The sequence below is a fragment of the Carettochelys insculpta genome, chromosome 2 (assembly GCF_033958435.1).
Source record: "Carettochelys insculpta isolate YL-2023 chromosome 2, ASM3395843v1, whole genome shotgun sequence".
NCBI lineage: Eukaryota > Metazoa > Chordata > Testudines > Carettochelyidae > Carettochelys > Carettochelys insculpta.
This window is the reverse complement of record NC_134138.1, coordinates 274,623,313-274,641,514: the sequence shown is the minus strand read 5'-3', so window position 1 is coordinate 274,641,514 and position 18,202 is coordinate 274,623,313.

Genomic DNA, 18,202 nt, shown 5'->3' with positions numbered 1-18,202 from the left:
CCCTGGAGAAGGCCTTCCAACCCCACGCAGTCTGCGCATTAGATCCAGTCAGCAACCCGAATTTTTATCCCCTGAGCAATTCTAACAGTCCAACGTTGAGAGTCAAATTTTTCCACAGATTGGAAAGTCCAGAAAACATCTGCTCAATCCGACTGAAATGCTTCACTGCAGTGAGCGGAAACCATTTCCATTCCCTAACGCCCACTGTTACAACATGTTGAAATGAAGACGAGACAAGGCAGCACAAAATAAAAGCCATGGCGTTGAAACACAACATTTTTGGCCCACGTCAGCACAAAAGCCCTTTGGACATCGTGGCAAAAAGAACAGCAAAAGCGATTCATTTCAACACACTGCCGCCTAAAAATGGCAGCAGCGTCACAAGGGTCTTGCAACGTGGTTCAGTCTCAGTTAAGCTGCATTTTCTGGTGGAAAGCTGTTCCACTGAACTTTTTCCAAGCATGCTAACATATGTCACCTGTGTCCCAACCAGACTAGCCCTGGAAGCAATGTGGAGGATTTAAAAATATTTACTGGCACTATTTTCTGTATCCATCTGCCTGCAGCATTATCCAGAACAGGTGTACGGGGCTCAGGAGGCAGCACCTCTAAAAGTGACTCGAAATATCTTTTTTCTGCATTGTGATTGAAGATCCAACCTCTCACAGTCTGAACACAAAAGTGAGCCATTCCATTATGGCTGCATTATAACGTGTTGGCCCTGGCACATTACAAACCACCACCAGGCACCCATCTGTTGTAGGTTCGGGCCTGACTAGTGCCTCTTGGAGACAGCTGACACACGGTGAAGGAAAGTCCATGGGAAAGAGGCTGTGTTTGTCAGAAATGGTCGCGCTTTGAACCTGCTGAGAGAGAACCAGCCCTAGGGGGAGGTAAGTGAGCAGCAGACAGGTGACACCATGCAGGCAAGACCAGATTAATACCTGGGTGCCACGTACTGGGGTTTTTTTTCAAAGAAGAAGTTTCTAGTCGTCCTGGGTGTGGAGAAAAGCCTGGAAATGTGACCTGCGTGCAACCAGAGCCCTGGTGCGTTCCTGAGCCTGAGCCAGCCTGAAGTAATAGAGTGAACTGCCCCTTGCATCTCAGTGGGGTGTGAACTCCAGCCCCTCTGCTCTGTGGGGCCCAGGCATCACCTCCCTGGCAGAGGACTGTTTGTGTGGGGCAGCAGAAGAGAGGAGCGGTTGCAGCCCACCCCCCCCAAATGGACACCCCCCATCCAGTGGAGTAACTTCGAGGGTGGGGCTACGGCTGCTGACCTGGCCTCTTCAGTGCTGTGGGGACCCTTGCTGCAGCGCCTCCTGCAGGAGGGGCTGTGCTGCTGCACCCACTCCTGTCAGGGGAAGGAACCTGCCCTCACAGCGCCAAGTAGCAGGCTGGGCAATGGCGCACAGGGTCCCGCCTGTGCCAGGAGGATGGGTTGCCGTGATCTGACGTTGAATGCAGGTCACCAGAAGCACAGGAGAAGCAGACAGGCCATAACTAGCAGGAAGCAGGAGTTGCTAGACACAGCGAGAGGGGACATGGGCGTCTCATGGGCATAAATCAGAATAGAGCCCCTGAGTTCAATGGAGCTGGGCTGATGTGAGACCAGCTGGAGGCCTGGTCCTGTGGAGGGAGGGGGATAGAGAGAGAGGAGATGTGTGGCGAGAAAGAGAGGGGAAGTAGGTAGGGGGTGGGTAGATAGATGGATACATAAACAGAGCAGGGGTATGGAGATAGATAGCAGAGGTGTGTGGCAATAGCCAGTGATGTGTGTGGATGGACAGACAGACAAACAGACAGATAGATAGGTAGAGGCGGCGTGTGGGGATAGACAGACAGACCGAGGTGGTGTGTGGGGGTAGCCAGAGGTGTATACAGATGGACAGACAGACAGATAGGTAGAGGAGGTGTGAGGCGATAGCCAGACAGACAGATAGATAGAGGTGGTGTGCGGGGCTAGCCAGAGGTTTGTGCAGATGGACAGACAGACAGACAGATAGCGGTGGGGGTAGGCAGCGGTGCGTACGGGTGGATGGACAGCCAGATCAAATGGGGCGAGCTACACAGCCACAAAGGGACGGATGCAGAGGGAGAAACTGGCTAAGGCGGATGGTTGGTTCCCGGAGAGCTGATTTTGCCCTCAGTGAGCATCCAAGCTGACAGTGAGATCCAGGAGCACAGCCTGGCCCCCACCGCCCAGGAACGGGCGCCCTGAGGGATGCAGCTGGCTCAGTGCCCCCTGGGGGAAGAGCAGCCCCGCCCTCAGCCACAGGCAGGCAGGGGTCTCACCCGGAGGGTGGGGAGCCTGTAGCAGGGGCTGAGCAGAAGGGGAGATTGTGGCGGGGGGTGGGGGGGTTTCCTGCACTGGGGATCCACCCAGAGAGTGGCTGCCTCTGGCAGAGGAGCCCTGCAGCGAGGGTGCAGCAGCTGTGCAGAGGGGGCCTGGAGCTTGCGGCTAAGCAGGCGGCTTCTCCCGCAAACAGCTCACGGCTCTGGCACACACGTGGCTCCCTCTCAGGCAGCGAGTGCGGGGGCCAGGGGCAGCACCTGGACGGAGAAGGGGCTGAGCTGCAGAGGGGGGGTTGCCCCTCTTCCGCCCTGTGTACAGACATGTGCCGTGCAGAGCTGGGCTCAAAGTGAAGCTGGTCCCCGCCCCCGGCCCCTGCTCGGAATCTGGGAGCAGCCCAGGGTTCGACCCAGAACCCAGCAATGAATTCTGGTCACAGCCCCTGGACCAGGCACTGAGCTGGGGGCCTGTGGCTCAGCATAGCACCCCTGAAGTCAGTGCTGCGGGGCCCAGTCCACATCAGCCACATGGCCGGTGTCTGAGCTTCGGCAGGGGCTGGACCAAAGGCCTGGCTCCACACCCCCAGGCTTTGCCGGGGTGTCCCTGCGCTCTAGGCTGATGCGCAGGCTGGCTTAGCAGGCATTGGGGGTGTGGGCAGAGCCGGGAGAGAGGCTGGGCGTGGGACGGGGAGGGGTCACACACACACACACACACACACACACACACACACACGGGAAGCAGGGAGGGGCTGGAAGCAAACAATGTGCAGAAGACCTGCGCCGGGAACTGATGCTCCCCATCCTGTTCCCTGAACCCCTAGGAGCTCACTCCAATGCGGCGGTGGAAGGATCAGGCCCCAGGCAGGGAGGGAGTGCGGCAGAGGGGCTGGATTCCAGCCTGCATCTCAGCTGCATTGAATGAGCCTGGGTGGGAAAATAAAGGGGAAGTGGGGGATGGGGAGGAAGGGGCAGGGGGCTGTGGGGAGCCCACACAGAGGCTGAATTGAGAGGGAGAACAGAGGGGAGAGGGAAGGAGCCGTACGGATGTGACCGGCTTAGCAATCGGTGCGAGGGAGAGAGGGTTCGAGCAGCAGGATAAGGGAATGTGGGGCCAGGCCTTCCCTGGGGTGGTTCCCCCGATGCCAAGCGGGGAGTGAACCCAACCCTGCTGTGTTAGGAGCCGCTGGCTGTAAACCGGAGGCTCAGCTGGCAGCTGAACCAGCTGCTTGGAGCCATGCCAGAGCGTGGGCCTGTGTGTGTGCACAGACGTGTAAGAGTGAGTTGGGTGAGCATGCACGTGGCTGGGTGTGAGACTGACCAGGCTGGTGACGGTGCAGATGTGTGGATATGAGCACATCTCACCACCCCTGCAGGCCTCCTGCGCTCAGCGCCTGGCTAAGCCGAACCAAACCCGTCCTGCTGACGCTGGGCTTTCTGCCCGCCGAATGGCCATGAGGCCAACCTCCAGGGGCAGAGATGGGGCCTTGCTCAGCCAGGCCTGTCTGAGCAACCCTGGGTGACATTCCAGAGGCCTGGAAAACCATCCACGAATTCAAAAAATTACATGGCTAATGTAAGATGCGTGGAGATACGCATCTGGTAGCGCTGGAAGGGACCCTCGGGGTCAGCAAGTCCAGTCCCTGCCTTCTTGGCATAACCAAGCACCATCCCTTTTTCCCCTTCAATCTATTTGCCCCAGGTCCCTACATGGTCCCCTCAACAACTGAGCTTACACCCCAGAGCCTAGCAAGCCAATGCTCAAACCACTGAACTATCCCGCCCCTCCCTAAGCTGACTCTAATTAGCCTGGCTTCCATCCAAGGTAGAAGCCTGGAAAAATTGCTAAGGGATGTGCTCAGAAAACCTTCGAGGCAGGTGACACAAATAACGCCAACCAATGTGGTTTTGTGGCAAACAGGCCTCGTCAGGCAGGCGGGCTATGGTTTATGCAAGAAGCCACCAGTTTGGCTGGTGGAGGTAAGTGTACGGCCATGCAGATGGCTGGGGATCAACGTCCCACATGATTTTCCGATGCAAAAATTAGCACCACAAAAAATGACCGCAACCCGTCAAAGCTGGAGTAAAACCCTCCAACTGACAGAGCACAGCGCAGCGCTGGCGTGTGGAACTCAGCTGCCACGGAAACGGGCATCTGCCTCGTGGAGCCCAAAGGTCCCTGCGCTAGGAGCAGTAATCGGAAAGAAAATATAAAGGCACAGCTGGCAAAGAGTGCAGGTGACACAAAGGGATGTGGCGGTGAACACGGCTGGCTGGTGCGAGGTCAGTTGTGCAGGCTGGGCTGGGCAAGTGGCCTCGTTTGCCCAACGGGCATTTTAACGCTGCCAAACACCAGGACCGACGTCTCCGAATGGGCAACGGACAGCAGGGTGCGAGGCAGTGTTTCCCCATGCTGAGCACGTGGGCAGCCGCCATGGAGAGATTCTCGTGTTGCCCGGCTGATTAGTGGAGCGCCGGCAGCCTGTGTTTCTATGGGTGGTGCACATCCCTCAGTGCACATCACAAAATTTATTCTGCCCGGGGTGGAAAAAATGAGCGGGAGCCTTGCTTTGCGGTGGGGAGAGGGAATTTAGGCAGTAGTTCCTAAAAGGACATGGGGGTGGGTCATAGGAGACAACCGTGTGAATGTGAGCCGGGGGTCCCAGAAGAGGGTGGGGTTGCGGGGGCCCGGCCCCCCCCCCAGCACATTTACTGGCTGTTAAGGTGAGCGATGGGGGGGCAGGGGAGAGGCGTGGGGAGGAGGGACAGAGATACTGTGGGCAGCCAGCAGGGGCATGGAGGGTGTGCCGAGGGAGCAAGGCTGTGTCTCCCCTTTGGCAGGGCCGTGGAGGCTACAGTGAGGCCGGGTGAGCGCTTCCCGGCTGCAGGGAGGGAGCTGGGCATGCTGGGGCAGTGCTGCCAGCCCCTGCCCCGCCCTTGGAAGCCGAGGGGGGCGGTGCAGGGAAAGCCCCAGCGAGCAGCAGAGCACAGGGGTGTCAGAGCTGCGCCGGGCTCCCATGGAGGAGTCAGCCAGGGTTGGGTTCAGAGAGTGGAGGAGCCGCACCACAGGCCTGCGGAGGGGGTAGTTACCAAGGGGCCTGCTCTGAGCTAGCTCCAGGCCCATGGCTGGGCCAGTTGTGGGGAACACAGGCCTTGGGGGGTTAGCAGTGGGGCCAGGGAGGTGACTGGGGGCTGGGGCAGGCTGCTGGGTGACTTGCTGGTTCCTCTGCCCCCGCTGGGTGGGATGGGGGAGGAAGGAGCCTGCCACAGGCTGCTCACTCCAGCAGTGACCTGAAGGTGCTTTTTTTCTGGTGGCAGGAGCCAAGGGCAGGCCCCAGAAACTGGCATCTGGGGGCAGAGCCGGGGGAGCGTCCTGCCGACACACCCCAGCCCTGCCCCGCACAGCCCCGCTGAGGGAAAAGGCCTCTCTGCTGGCGGGGGTGTCCCTGTGCCCACACAGCCCTTCCAACAGCCCTGGGGCGGGGGGAAAAGGACGGCCGAGCTGTGCAGTCCCGGCGGGCACAGGGGAGCAGACAGCAGGGGTGACAGGTCAGGACATGCTGTGGGTGTGCCTGTTGGACAGTCTGCATGATGTGAGGTGGTGCTGCGTGGGGTCCGGTGCCCCGGGCAGTGCATCAGGATACGTGTGCAACGTGCATGGGGGGATGGGTACGGCTGTGTGCACGCCGAGCCCGACAACGTGTGCTCGCACACACCTGGGAGCTGTGCCCCCTGCAGGGTGTAGCGACAGGCGCACACGCTCTGCCCCCGGGCGGCAGTGGGGGGGCGTGTTTATGCTCTGACCCACACGGTGCAGAGCTGCGAGCGCCTCTCTTCGCACACGCGCTCTGACTTGCACCATGTGTATCTGCGCACACACACCTGTCCCACAAGCACCTGTGTTGGTTTGGGCACACCTGCTGTGCCCCCAGCCGTGTCGGTATGCAGAAGTGTGTGCTCTGCCCTGTGCAGCATGTACGTGTACCTGTGTGCACACGGGCGTGATCTGCCCCCCAAGCCGTGTCTGGGTGTGCACAGGTGTGTGCTCTGCCCCGTGCAGCACGTACCTGTACCTGTGTGCACACGGGCGTGATCTGCCCCCCAAGCCGTGTCTGGGTGTGCACAGGTGTATGCTCTGCCCCGTGCAGCACGTACCTGTACCTGTACCTGTGTGCACACAGGCATGATCTGCCCCCCCAAGCCGTGTCTGCATGTGCACAGGCGTGTGCTCTGCCCCGTGCAGCACATAGGCGTATGTGTGTGCACACGGGCGTGATCTGCCCCCCAAGCCGTGTCTGGGTGTGCACAGGTGTGTGCTCTGCCCCGTGCAGCACGTACCTGTACCTGTACCTGTGTGCACACAGGCATGATCTGCCCCCCCAAGCCGTGTCTGCATGTGCACAGGCGTGTGCTCTGCCCCGTGCAGCACGTAGCTGTACCTGCGTGCACACGGGCGTGATCTGCCCTATGTATCACAGAGGCTGGGTCTCCACTAGCCCCCACATTTCGGAAGGGAGATGCTAATGAGATACTTTGGGAGATGCTAATGAGGCACCTCAATGAATATGCAGCACCTCGTTAGCATAATGGTGGCTGCTGCACTTCAAAAGTGCCACTTTGGATTGCGCGCGGCTCGTCTACACGGCTCCTATTCGAAAGGGCCCTGCCCGCTTTGAAACCCCTTATTCCTGTGAGCAGCTAGGGCCCTGTGTAGACGAGCTGTGTGCGCATGACCCAAAGCAGCACTTTTGAAGTGCTGCGGCCACCATTATGCTAATGAGGTGCTGCATATTCATTGAGGTGCCTCATTAGCATACCTTAAAGTGTCTCATTAACATCCCCCTTTTGAAAGGGGGGGTGCTAGTGTAGACCCAGCCATAGCCTTGTCTGTGTGCAAACAAGGGTGTGATCTACCCCACGTAGTTGTGTCTGCATGTGCACAGGTGTGCACTCTGATGTGCATATTGCATAGCCATGTCTGAGTGTGCACAAGAGCGTGATCTGCGTGTAGCCGTGTCTGGGTGTGCATGGGCATGTGCTCTGCCTGTGAAGTGCATAACTGTGTGTGCACAAGAGTGTGATCTGCCACGCATAGCCGTGTCTGGGTGTGTATGGGCGTGCGCTCTGTCCCGTGTAGCACGTAACTGTGTGCACACGAGAGTGTGATCTGCTGTGAGTAGCTGTGGCTGGTTGTGCATGGGCGTGTGCTCTGCCCTCTGTAGCGCGTAACTGTGTGCGCACAAGGTCGTGATCTGCCCGCGTAGCTGTGGCTGCGTGTGCACAGACGTGCGCTTGGCCCTGCACAGCACGTACCGTGGCTGTGCAAACAGGCACATGTTCTGCCCCATACCCTGGCTCTCCATGTGGTGCATAACGCCCCCCGGGGCCGGTCGGAAGAGCACGTCCCTGGGAGTGGGGCAGTCCCTCACCTGCCCACCCTGAGACCTCCACTCTGCTGGGCGGGCTCAGCTGAGAACTGATGAGTATTGAGTTTGGTTTCACCGACCTGTCGTTGCAATGGCCTCCTTCCCCCGAACCTGGGGCCGACTGAGCGGCGCACAGCTGGGGACAGGGCCACGTTGCTGGGGTCTCTGCAGCCACCCCATTGGCAGCTGGTGGAGTCCCGGCTGGCGCTGGCTGGGGGACGTCCCTCCTCCCATGGGAGGCCACAGGCTGTGCTGGGATGGAGCCTGGCCAGTCCTGCTCCAAAGCTGGGGTGTGGGCCAGCGCCCCAGGGATCTCCCCCACCACGGGGTAAGGGCGAGACCATTGTGCAGATGGTGCCTCACCTCCCCCCGCAGGTGCTGTGTGCAGGGATGCCCCATCACCCTCCTGCTCTCACCCTTGCGGGACTGTACCCCATCGCTCTGGGGCCCCCAGGGCCTGCTGCGCTGAGCACGTGGGGGCCAGTCCAGAGGGGAGGGAAGCACACTCCAACCTGCTCCTTCCCCTCACTTGACACCAAGGCGTGTAGCCACCTGCAGGAGGCACGTGGCTGGGGGGCTCTTACATGGATGCCCTGCTGGGGTCTTGCAGGGATGCTCTGACCTGCAGGCTGGGGAGGCCAGAAGGCGTAAATTACACCCGCTTTGGCCCCTACAGGTTCTGCTGAGCCCATCGCTCTGTCCCTGCCTCTTGCCAGGCACAGGGACCAGTGCACAAGGCACCCCTGGCTGCCACCCTAACAACGCCTTGGCTCTGGACTCAGCTGTCCCAAGGAGTCTGGTTCTCCCCCCAGCACAGGCCTGGAGTGTGGGCACCAGAGGGGGCTCTCCACTGGGGGGGAGCAGCACCAGGTCTTGGATCCTCTGCTGCCAGCAGAGCCAAACCACAGGAGCACAGAATCCCAGGGCTGGAAGGTACCTCAGGAGGTCATGGAGTCCAGACCCCTGCTGAAAGCAGGACCAACCCCCACTAAATCATCCCAGCCAGGACCTTGTCAAGCCAGGACTTAAAAACCTCTAGGGATGGAGTTTCCACCAGCTTTCTTGGCAGCGCATTCCAGTGCTTCACCGCCCGCCTGGGGAAGTAGTTTTCCCTAATATCCAACCTACTCCTCTCCCTCTGGAACATCAGACCATCGCTCCTTGTTCTGCCACCTGACACCACTGAGAACAGTTTCTCTCCATCCTCTTTAGAGCTCCCTTTCAGGAAGTTGAAGGCTGCTATTAAATCACCTCTCAGAATTCTCCTCTGCAAACTAAACCCAAATCCCTCAGCCTCTCCTCATAGCTCTTGTGCGCCAGCCCCTTAATCATTTTCATTGTCCTCTGCTGAACCTGCTCCAGCACATCCAGATTCTTTAATACTGGGGGCCCCCAAACTGGACGCAATACTCCAGATGTGGCCTCACCAGTGCCGAGTAGAGGGGAACCACCACTTCCCCGGAGCTGCTGGCAATGCTCCTCCTAGTGCACCCTATATGCCGTTAGCCTGCTTGGCTACAAGGGCGCATAACAAGGCGGACGACAGTGCCCAGAGCTTTGCTGTTCTCCAGGGCCTCTCCGCGGAGGGGCTCAGAACACGCCGTAGCCCCTGATTCTCGCCCCACCCCAGGAGAGGTCGGTGTTCGCCCCACTTCTTGGAAGGGGCTCGGGCCCAGAGCAGCGCTGGGTCTGCCAGTACAGCACCTGTGCCCAAAGCCCCCAGCCTGAGCAGGCAATAGCTGGGCTCGAACTGAATAGAGCAAAGCGGTCGTGGAGGACCTGAGCGGCCTCACTGGGGCAGCTGGCCCTGTCCTGTCTCTGACGGTGATTGGTGCCAGGTGCTTCGGAAGCAATGAACAAAAACACGCAGCCCTCAAGTGATCCAGCCCTGGCGAGTAGGAGGCCAGAATAGGGGCAGGCAAGACATGGCCCAGGGGCCGGAGACGTCCCACCCAGCTTTTTAATCTGACCCAGGGCCTGCTGGCTGCTCCCTGCAGTTCTTGGTGCTGCAGGGGGCAAATAGGAGCTGAGATTTTGCTGGGGGCAGCACGCGAAGGCTCCCCCAGAGCACAGACAGCCCCGTGGAACAGCCCCTGTGAGTGGTCCGGGGCTGCCGGCAAGCAGGGCAATCTGCTGAGAGCATTGCTGGCCAGAAGCTGCTCAGGCAAGTGCCACCCGGCCAGAGCCTTCCTCCGGCGCCCCCACCGATCCTGCACCCCATCCCATCCCATCCCCCTACCCCAAGGCAGAATCTTCTTCTGCAACCAAACTTCCTTCCCACCCCTGCCCCAGGTCACAACCCCTCCCTCACCCAAACTGCCTCAGACCCCACACCCTGTCCTGGGCCCCAGCCCCCTGCTCCAAGCTCCCCTCCGCCCCAGACCTGACACCCACTCCATAGAACAGGGCAGCCCCTGACCACTTACCCAAATCTGGGAGTGGCTGCCATCGACAATGACTGCTCACCCCTGGGCCAGAGCAGCTGGACAGGAACTGCCCTGTGCCAGAGTGCCCAGGAAGGGGCGGCTGCAACCGCACAGCTCCCAGCACCCACCCAGGGCACTGGCTCAGGCCTCACGCAGAAGGGGAGCAGGGCCCTGCCCCAGACTCAAGCATCACTCCCCTCAGGTCACCCTGAGCTCCAGTCCTCCCCGGCTTAGTGCTCACACAGTTGCTCCCGGAGCACTGACTCAGCCTCCTAAGCCACCAGATCCCAGAGCTTGTCTGCTCCTCATAACCACCCCACCCCCCTGCACGTCCTTCCCTCCCTGCTTGGAGCTGCAGTGGGAAGTCACCTGAGCACAGAACAAGAGAGGCATGGGGGAACTGCAGGGCAAGCCCCCATCCTTCCCTCCACCTCTCCCACCCCACCCCAGAACCGCCTGCTCCCTCACCTTGCGTGCGGGGAGCCTGGCCCCGGTACAAGTCTGGTTTCTGCAGCTTTTCAGTGACTTGGGAGCAGCGTTCCCAGTAAGCTGAGCACTGGGGGGGGGCCGCCCAGGAGAGATTCAGACGCTGCCCAGTGGAGTAGCACAGCGCCACAGCGGCAGCGTTTCCCTACTGGTGGCGCTCGTCTGCACAGAACATTTATTCCACCCCTGAAAGGGGAACATTCGAGAACGTTGCCTGGAACAGCCGAGACCCAGACAGTGGTGACCTGAGGGGTAACAGGTGAGCACTGGGAGTCAGGCTGAGAGCCAGCGCGCTCATGAACGCAGCCACAGACAACACTGGCCCCTGCAGCGGGGCTGAGTCTGAACCCAGCTCCCAGGGGTGCCAAGCATCAGCTTCCATTGACACACCCTGGGAGGCAGCTGCCCTCTCTCCTGCTTGGGCAGGTGCTTGCCTGAGCTCGGCGAGGCCTGGGCCCCTTGTTTGTGATCTATGCCGAGCACACCAAGCCTCAGTCCCCATGTGGCAGCAGTGCATTTCCCCTGGAGGAGCAGAGAACTTGAGAGTGGTGGGGTTAATTTGATGGGCAGGGAACCCTCCAGGTGTAGGATTCTGGGTCCTCAAAAACCATCCCTGGGGGATCCCCCCTGCAGCCCCATTCTCAGCCTGATCCTTGCTCTGCAGAGCCAGCCCGATTCCTCCAAGAGCCTGTGGCCATGAGCAAGGGGACCACCCCCATCCGGATCTGCTCCCGTGGGCGCCTGTCACCCAGCGCACGCTGCAAACAAGCCCGGCTCTGTCTGCTTTGATACTGGATTTCAAAAGGCGGCTGAATGGGCTGCACCTGCTTAACATTCCCAGCGCTTGCGCCCCGGTGGGATGAATGCGCTCCCGGCTCACAGGCATGTCTCAGGGCCGTTTCCAAGGGGACCAACCGAGAGGCAGCTTGGCCAGGCCTCAGCCCTGCCGCCATGCATGGGCGGTGGGGAGGGAGGCTAGAGGGGGAGAAGACGCCGCAGTCCCTGGCTGTGCGGGAAAGAACCAGAGCAGGGTTCAGCCCAGATCCCACTGCCAGCCCATGAGCCTGCACTGCCCTGCCACAGCGCCAGGAGCAGCCGCTTCCGCCCTCCAGCTCCCAGGTGCTGGGCCAGGCAGAGGAGCCTTTCCCTCCCGCCCTGTGGCTCCCCCACCTGCGGGGAGCATCCGCGCTCTGGGGCAGGGCACTGCCAGGCTGGGTCTGACTCAGCCCATCTCTTCCAGCATCTTGGGCCGAAAGCGGCTCACGCCAGCTGCTCCTGGGGCAGGTGGGAGCTCTCCTCTCGTATGGCTGTGCTGCAGAGTCCGGGATCCCAGCTTGGCCCTCAGACACGGCCACAATCCAGTTCACGAACAGGAGCCAGGATCCCACCCCCGTCGCTTGCTCCGCTCCCTGCTCACACCTCTGTCACTTACTGGCTCCAGCCTGCTGGTGGAAAGGGGCCTGGCAGGGTAGAGGCTGGTGGGGGTTTATGACCCAGCATCGTGGGGGCTGGGTGCCATTTGGGGGGCTGGCACCCAGTCTCTGACTGGAATGTCCTGTTGAAGGGAGACCCCCAATGACACATGGACACAGAAGCCCAAACCCGGACAGGTGGCAGCCACCAGCCGAGACCATTCTGGGGTGTCGTTTTCCCACCCTCATTTCTAGCATCTGAATGATGATAAAGCAGCACAACAGGCACCGATGTAGGGTAACTGCTGGCTGCTAGGGATGTAGGCTTGGGCCCTCCTCCCGCTGGAGGGGCAGGTCTTTGGGGTGTGGGCTTTGTCCCCTGCAGACAGTGTGGAGTCATCTGGTGCACCTAGAGGCTGGTTGAAATACAGCAGCACTCGGTGATTTTCAGGTTTGTTATCAGTGACAGTAATGGTGTGTAGTATGGCCACGTCCTTGTGGTGCTAGGAGCTGTACGGAGAGTGAGAGACGGGCCCGGCCCCAGAGGCGCTAGGAGCTGTACGGACAGTGAGAGACGGGCCCGGCCCCAGAGGCGCTAGGAGCTGTACGGACAGTGAGAGATGGGCCCAGACTCCAACACAGGAACATAGGCATCTTCGGAACTTTCACCACAGAACCAGAGGTGCTGAGCTCAGGCCTACAGGGCTCAGCAGCTGCCACCTTGGGGGTTTGTGAATCCCAGCCGTGCCTGTGCACAGGTGCTAGGCGCAGCAGCAGCCCTGGGGCTCTAGCCCAAAGACTGGCAGCTGCATTCAAGCCTAGGCTCAGCTGGGAGAGTGCAAGGAACCAGGGGGATGCGCTGTGGTCACCACTCACCAGCTGTGGCACTGGGAGCACAAGAGGGGGCAACATTCATTTTTTGCGAGCTGATTAAAGACCATCAGGTCCCTGGCGTGACAGAGTCATTCATGACACCTGCTTGAAGGTAAAACCCCATTAGGTGCCCCAACACCTTGAAACAAGCAGCCCTCTCGCATCCGTGTACACACCGCTGCCTTTCTGACAGCCCCCCAGGCCCTCCTCTCTGCCACGCTGGAACCCAGGCACACGGCCGCAGACATTCACTCCAGATCACCACCGAGCCTGGGGGAGCTCAGGACAATACTGGCAAGTTCAAAGGCAGCTCTGGACGAGCAGGTGTTCTTCTCATGGGCATGTGTCTTCGCGGGTTTGTGTGCGTGTGCAGTGGAACTGATGCTCACCGCCCACACACACCCTCCCACGGGCAGGCACGGCCTTTCTGACAGGCAGCAGGGCAACGCTGTTACAAGAGAGCTGGCTGCTATTGAGCTCTGCCAGAAGTGACCTTGAACAACTGAGCGGGTGAATGACAGATACTTTCCCTAACAAATGAGGCCTCGGTTAGTAAGGAGGGTTGGGAGAAGCAGATATATCAGTGGTAGAAGAACTTGCACTGCAACAGCCGGTCTCGGCTTGCAGCTCAGAGCGCACCATCCCCCCCCGCATCATTGCACACGAACGTTGGTTGGATGAATGAGATGGCTGAAAATTCAGAACTGTCTCTGAGAGGGAACTGTGGGGGTCTGTATCTTCGAGAACAACAAGAAGTCCTGCAGCACTTTATAGACTAACATAGTTTGGAGCATGAGCGTTCGTGGGCAAAGACCCGCTTCATCAGTCCTCTCTTCTGCCTTTTTCCAGCTGTCTGGGATCTCTCCCGATCTCCAAGAATCTTCAAAGATAATAGCCAAAGGCTCAGCAATGATGTCTGCCAATTCCCTCAGTACCCTGGGGTGCATTAAATGCATCTGATGAAGTGGGTCTTTGCCCACGAAAGCCCCTGCTCCAAAATATCTGTTAGTCTATAAGGTGCCGCAGGACTTGTTCTCAAAACTGTCCCTGTCTCTCTTGAGCCTATTTCCTATTCAATCCTGCCACAAGATAGTATTACACCGCCTCGAGTCAAGAAGCCTGCTAGGTTTGCTCCTACCTTCCTATCTCAGCAGGGTAGCTCTACCCGAGACCTGAAAGTCAATCCCAGCTATGACAATTGCGAAGCTGCAACAGACTTTTCCAGGACCGACAGATGACGTAAGAAAAGCTGTAGTCAATGCTTTTTTTGCCTCAGTCTTAGCGGACAAGGACAACCCCTGCACTATGGTGCTAGACCATGCAGTTTGGATGATGGAGGCCAGCCATCGGTGGGGAAGGAGTGAGTTAAGAGATACCTAGATCTACACAAATCCATGGGTCTGGATTTAATGCACCCCAGGGTACTGAGGGAATTGGCAGACATCATTGCTGAGCCTTTGGCCATCGTCTTTGAAGACTCTCAGAGATCGGGTGAGATCCCGGATGACTGGAAAAAGGCAGAAGAGAAGACTCTGGGGTGATTTAATAGCAGCCTTCAACTTCCTGAAAGGGGGCTCTAAAGAGGATAGAGAGAAACTGTTCTCAGTGGTGTCAGACGGCAGAACAAGGAGCAATAGTCTGACGTTACAGAGGGAGAGGAGTAGGCTGGATAGTAGGAAAAACTATTTCCCCAGGTGGGTGGTGAAGCACTGGAACGTGCTGCCGAGAGAGGTGGTGGAATCTCCATCCCTAGAGGTTTTTAAGTCCCAGCTTGACAAGGTCCTGGCTGGGATGACTTAGTGGGGGTTGGCCCTGCCTGAAACAGGGGGCTGGACTAGATGACCTCCTGAGGTCCCTTCCAGCCCTAGGATTCTGTGATACCCGGCCATCCTCACTGAGGGAGGCTGATGGGAGAAACTCTCCCACTAAGCTCCCTTACTCCTCTCAATAATGAGGAGTGCAGCACACGTCTGTCGAGCCCTGAGAGTTCGATTTCATGCGTCCCCTCTAGGTGTGCGAAATTGAACCCTGGAAGATTCGCCCTGACCAGGCTGATCTCCTGGTAAGTGTAGATGTATGTTCAGTAAATCTAACTCCTGACTGCCTGAACACTGCGCTTCCTGCACCCCTCCAGGCTCCATGCCTGAGAAGCTGAACATACACAGCTCTCGAGAAGCTGGAGAATTCCCAGCAGCACCAAGCCAGCAACGATTGTTCCTTCAGTACCTTCCACTAGAGCCACCCCTGCCTCGTGCACTCTGCCGGCGGAAGCAGCCCAGTGTATCGGATTGAAAAGGTCAGACCCAAAACTTCAGGTTTGCTTGAGCAGAAGGCGAATACCACGCTCACATTTCCCTGCACTGCTGAAAACCAAACCGCAGGCTCAGGCTAGTGCCTACCCACTGGAAAGAGAAGCTGACTCAAGCAACATAAATCAGACTGAGCAATCTGGTTTCCTTGGCCAAGATGAGCAAAATGCAGGAGGTGAACCACCCGCACCAGTGGGAATTCGATGAATGTTTTCAGTTTGAATTAAGATGAGGTGCCAAATAATGCTGACATTTCATATGCGCCTTTTCTCTAGCCAGACACACATTAGAGAGGGTATTGTGCACACAAACCCCTTTGCTGCTGAAATGCAGCCACAGCTAAGGTGGAACATGGCAGATGTTTAGCAGCTGCGGATAAGGAAGCTTAGGTAGGCAAGACGTCACCACCCATATGTTGGTATCTGGACCATGGACTTCTAAAAGCCCTTAACTCATAGAAAAAATCGTGTGGAACCTTCAATGACTTCAAGTGGTCAGGATCCAGAGGTGGAAAAAGTACCCAAAAAGTTACTTGAGTAAAAGTGTGGCTGCTTTCACTTCTGCGCACTTGAGTAAAATTTAAGTATGGTGTGTAGGTGTACTTCTACTCAAGTAGTTTTCCAGAGGGACGTTGGCAACTTGTACTTAAGTACATTCCCCCCTTCCCCCCAAAGCAGCTTCACTTTCACACAAGTAACTTTTTGGGTACTTTCCCTCCTCTGGTCAGGAACTGGGTTTTACATTGCATCCAGATGAGCACAGAGTCATAGGTCCTAATGGGACCTCCAGAGGCCACCTGGTCCAGTCCCCTGCTTTCACGGCAGCACCAAGCAAGCACTCTCGAGTACCATGCTGGGGCATTGGTTGCACGGTTTGAGGGAAGAGGACCCTCCACGAGTCACTTGCTGCTCTCATAGGTTATACACATACACCTCTGGACGTGCAGCCCCATGGTGCCATATAGTGGCTGACCTATCCAACCTGGATGCATTGGGACTATTACAAAAACCTGTCTCTAATGTGGTGGTGGTGGCTGAGAGGAAAGATCAATAGGTTCACAGGAAGTGAGAGCAAAATGTAAAAAATGCTTTCGATTTTTGCTCACCCCCTTTGCCCTAAAATAGCACCTTTCAGTTAAGCATTTCGAAGCCCTGAGTGCTAATGAAGAGCCAACACAGATCCTTACCTGCTTCCCAGGCGGTGCTGAAGCAGGAATTCTTTTCTGGGATTCCTATGTATGCCTCAGTTGCCTTCTACCCTGGTCTCACTGCGGCATGGGGGTGGGGAGAAGGACTACACCTGTTCTCAGGGCAGGACAAGAGACACAAGTGGACATGTGACACCTAGCAGTCTGGGCTATTCATGACCAGGCTGGAAAAACTGACCCAAATCAACTTCAGATCCTCTAGCAAGACAAAAAATGCCTCCAATACCTGAAACCTCCCACCCAACAGCAGCACCCCCGGCAGGCGGGACATGTGAACCGAGCTGCAGAAAGTTGCCAGGTGATAAGATCTGCCCTCCTGGGGGGAAAGGGGGGCCCCCTGCGGAGCTCCCACCTCCAGGAGGGATAAGGGATGGAGCCTGTCACCATGTAGCTGCCTAACAGTTTGACTAGGAGGGACTGGGGGTACATCCTGCCTCTCTTGTGCTAAAGACTTGCAGCAGAGTCAGTGACCAGGTGACTAACGAATTGTTACCTTGTTTAGAAAGGCTGCTTGTGTCGCTGCTAGTCACCTCTGAGCACTCCAAAGGAAAGTATAAGCCTCTCTCAGGACTCTGGCTGGGATGGATTTGCTGCAGTGAACCATGGAGAGAGGGAGAGAGAGAGAGAGATTGCTGATGCTGAATGCCCAGGCTGGGAATCTCATAAGCCATGTGCTTACCCCTTGGAACTTTGCAGGTCCTTGGGGCCTGGCACATTGAAGGGGTCACTCCCAACAGACTGGCTATAGGCTGGACCACAGACCAGACCCTGTGACTCCATGATCTAAGCCACTAGCCACAAATAGGTAGGCTGAGAGCACCGAGGTTTCCTTACTCCCAGCCCTCGCCTGTAGTGCCTGCCTCACCAAAGCTCCAAGTTGGACCCTGATTCTTTAGTGTGGGTCTTATAAAGTTGGGCAAGGCCACACTCACAGTAGCAATATACAGTATAGTTCTTACACAGCATTTTTTATCCAGGGATCTCCAAGTGCTGTGCAAAGGCAGCAGGGCCAATCAGAGAGGGCCAACTGGCCTTGGCCTCAAGATCAATGGGGGCCTTAGATTTACACACTTGCTCCTTTTCTGACACTCAACAGGCTGAAGGAGCACGTTAAACAACAAGTATTCCAATTCACTCCCACACTTTTTGGAACCTTACTTCGTTCTCATGGGCTTTTGTTATTTGCATTATCGTGAGGGACCTCCAAAGCTGGAAGTGGCCTGGGCCTCAGTATCATCACCCCCATTTTACAGATGGGGAAACTGGCACAGGAAATGAAATGGACTTGCTCAAGGTCACCAAAACAGACCAGAGGCAGAGAAGGGGCTAGAACCCTGGAATGACAGCATGGTGCTCTACCCGCTAGGGGTTTCTATCTTCTATGGTGCTTAAGTACAGGGCAGTGCAGTGCACATGCATAGCCAACCCCCGGCTTGTCTATTCTGAGCACAACCCTGCTTGAGATAATTGCGACTGAAGAGCACAGCAGCTAACACTGTGTTGGTACAAGCATGGAGGCAGCCTGCATCCGGTGCGTGCTGCCTCCTCAGAGCCAGAGCGGCTTCACTAAACTAAGCAACTCAATTTATCCAACTGCTTCCTGGGAGGGGTGCGGAAGCGTCAGCGCAGCAAACCCTCGGTGAATGGATTGCCTGGGCGACAGGGAGACCCCCTCTTCAACATCCCACCGGCAGCCAGGATGCACAGAGCCTTTCAAAAGGCTCCCTGAACTGTGACCCCCCAATGGGCCTCACTGAAAAGGGAAACTTCTATGCAT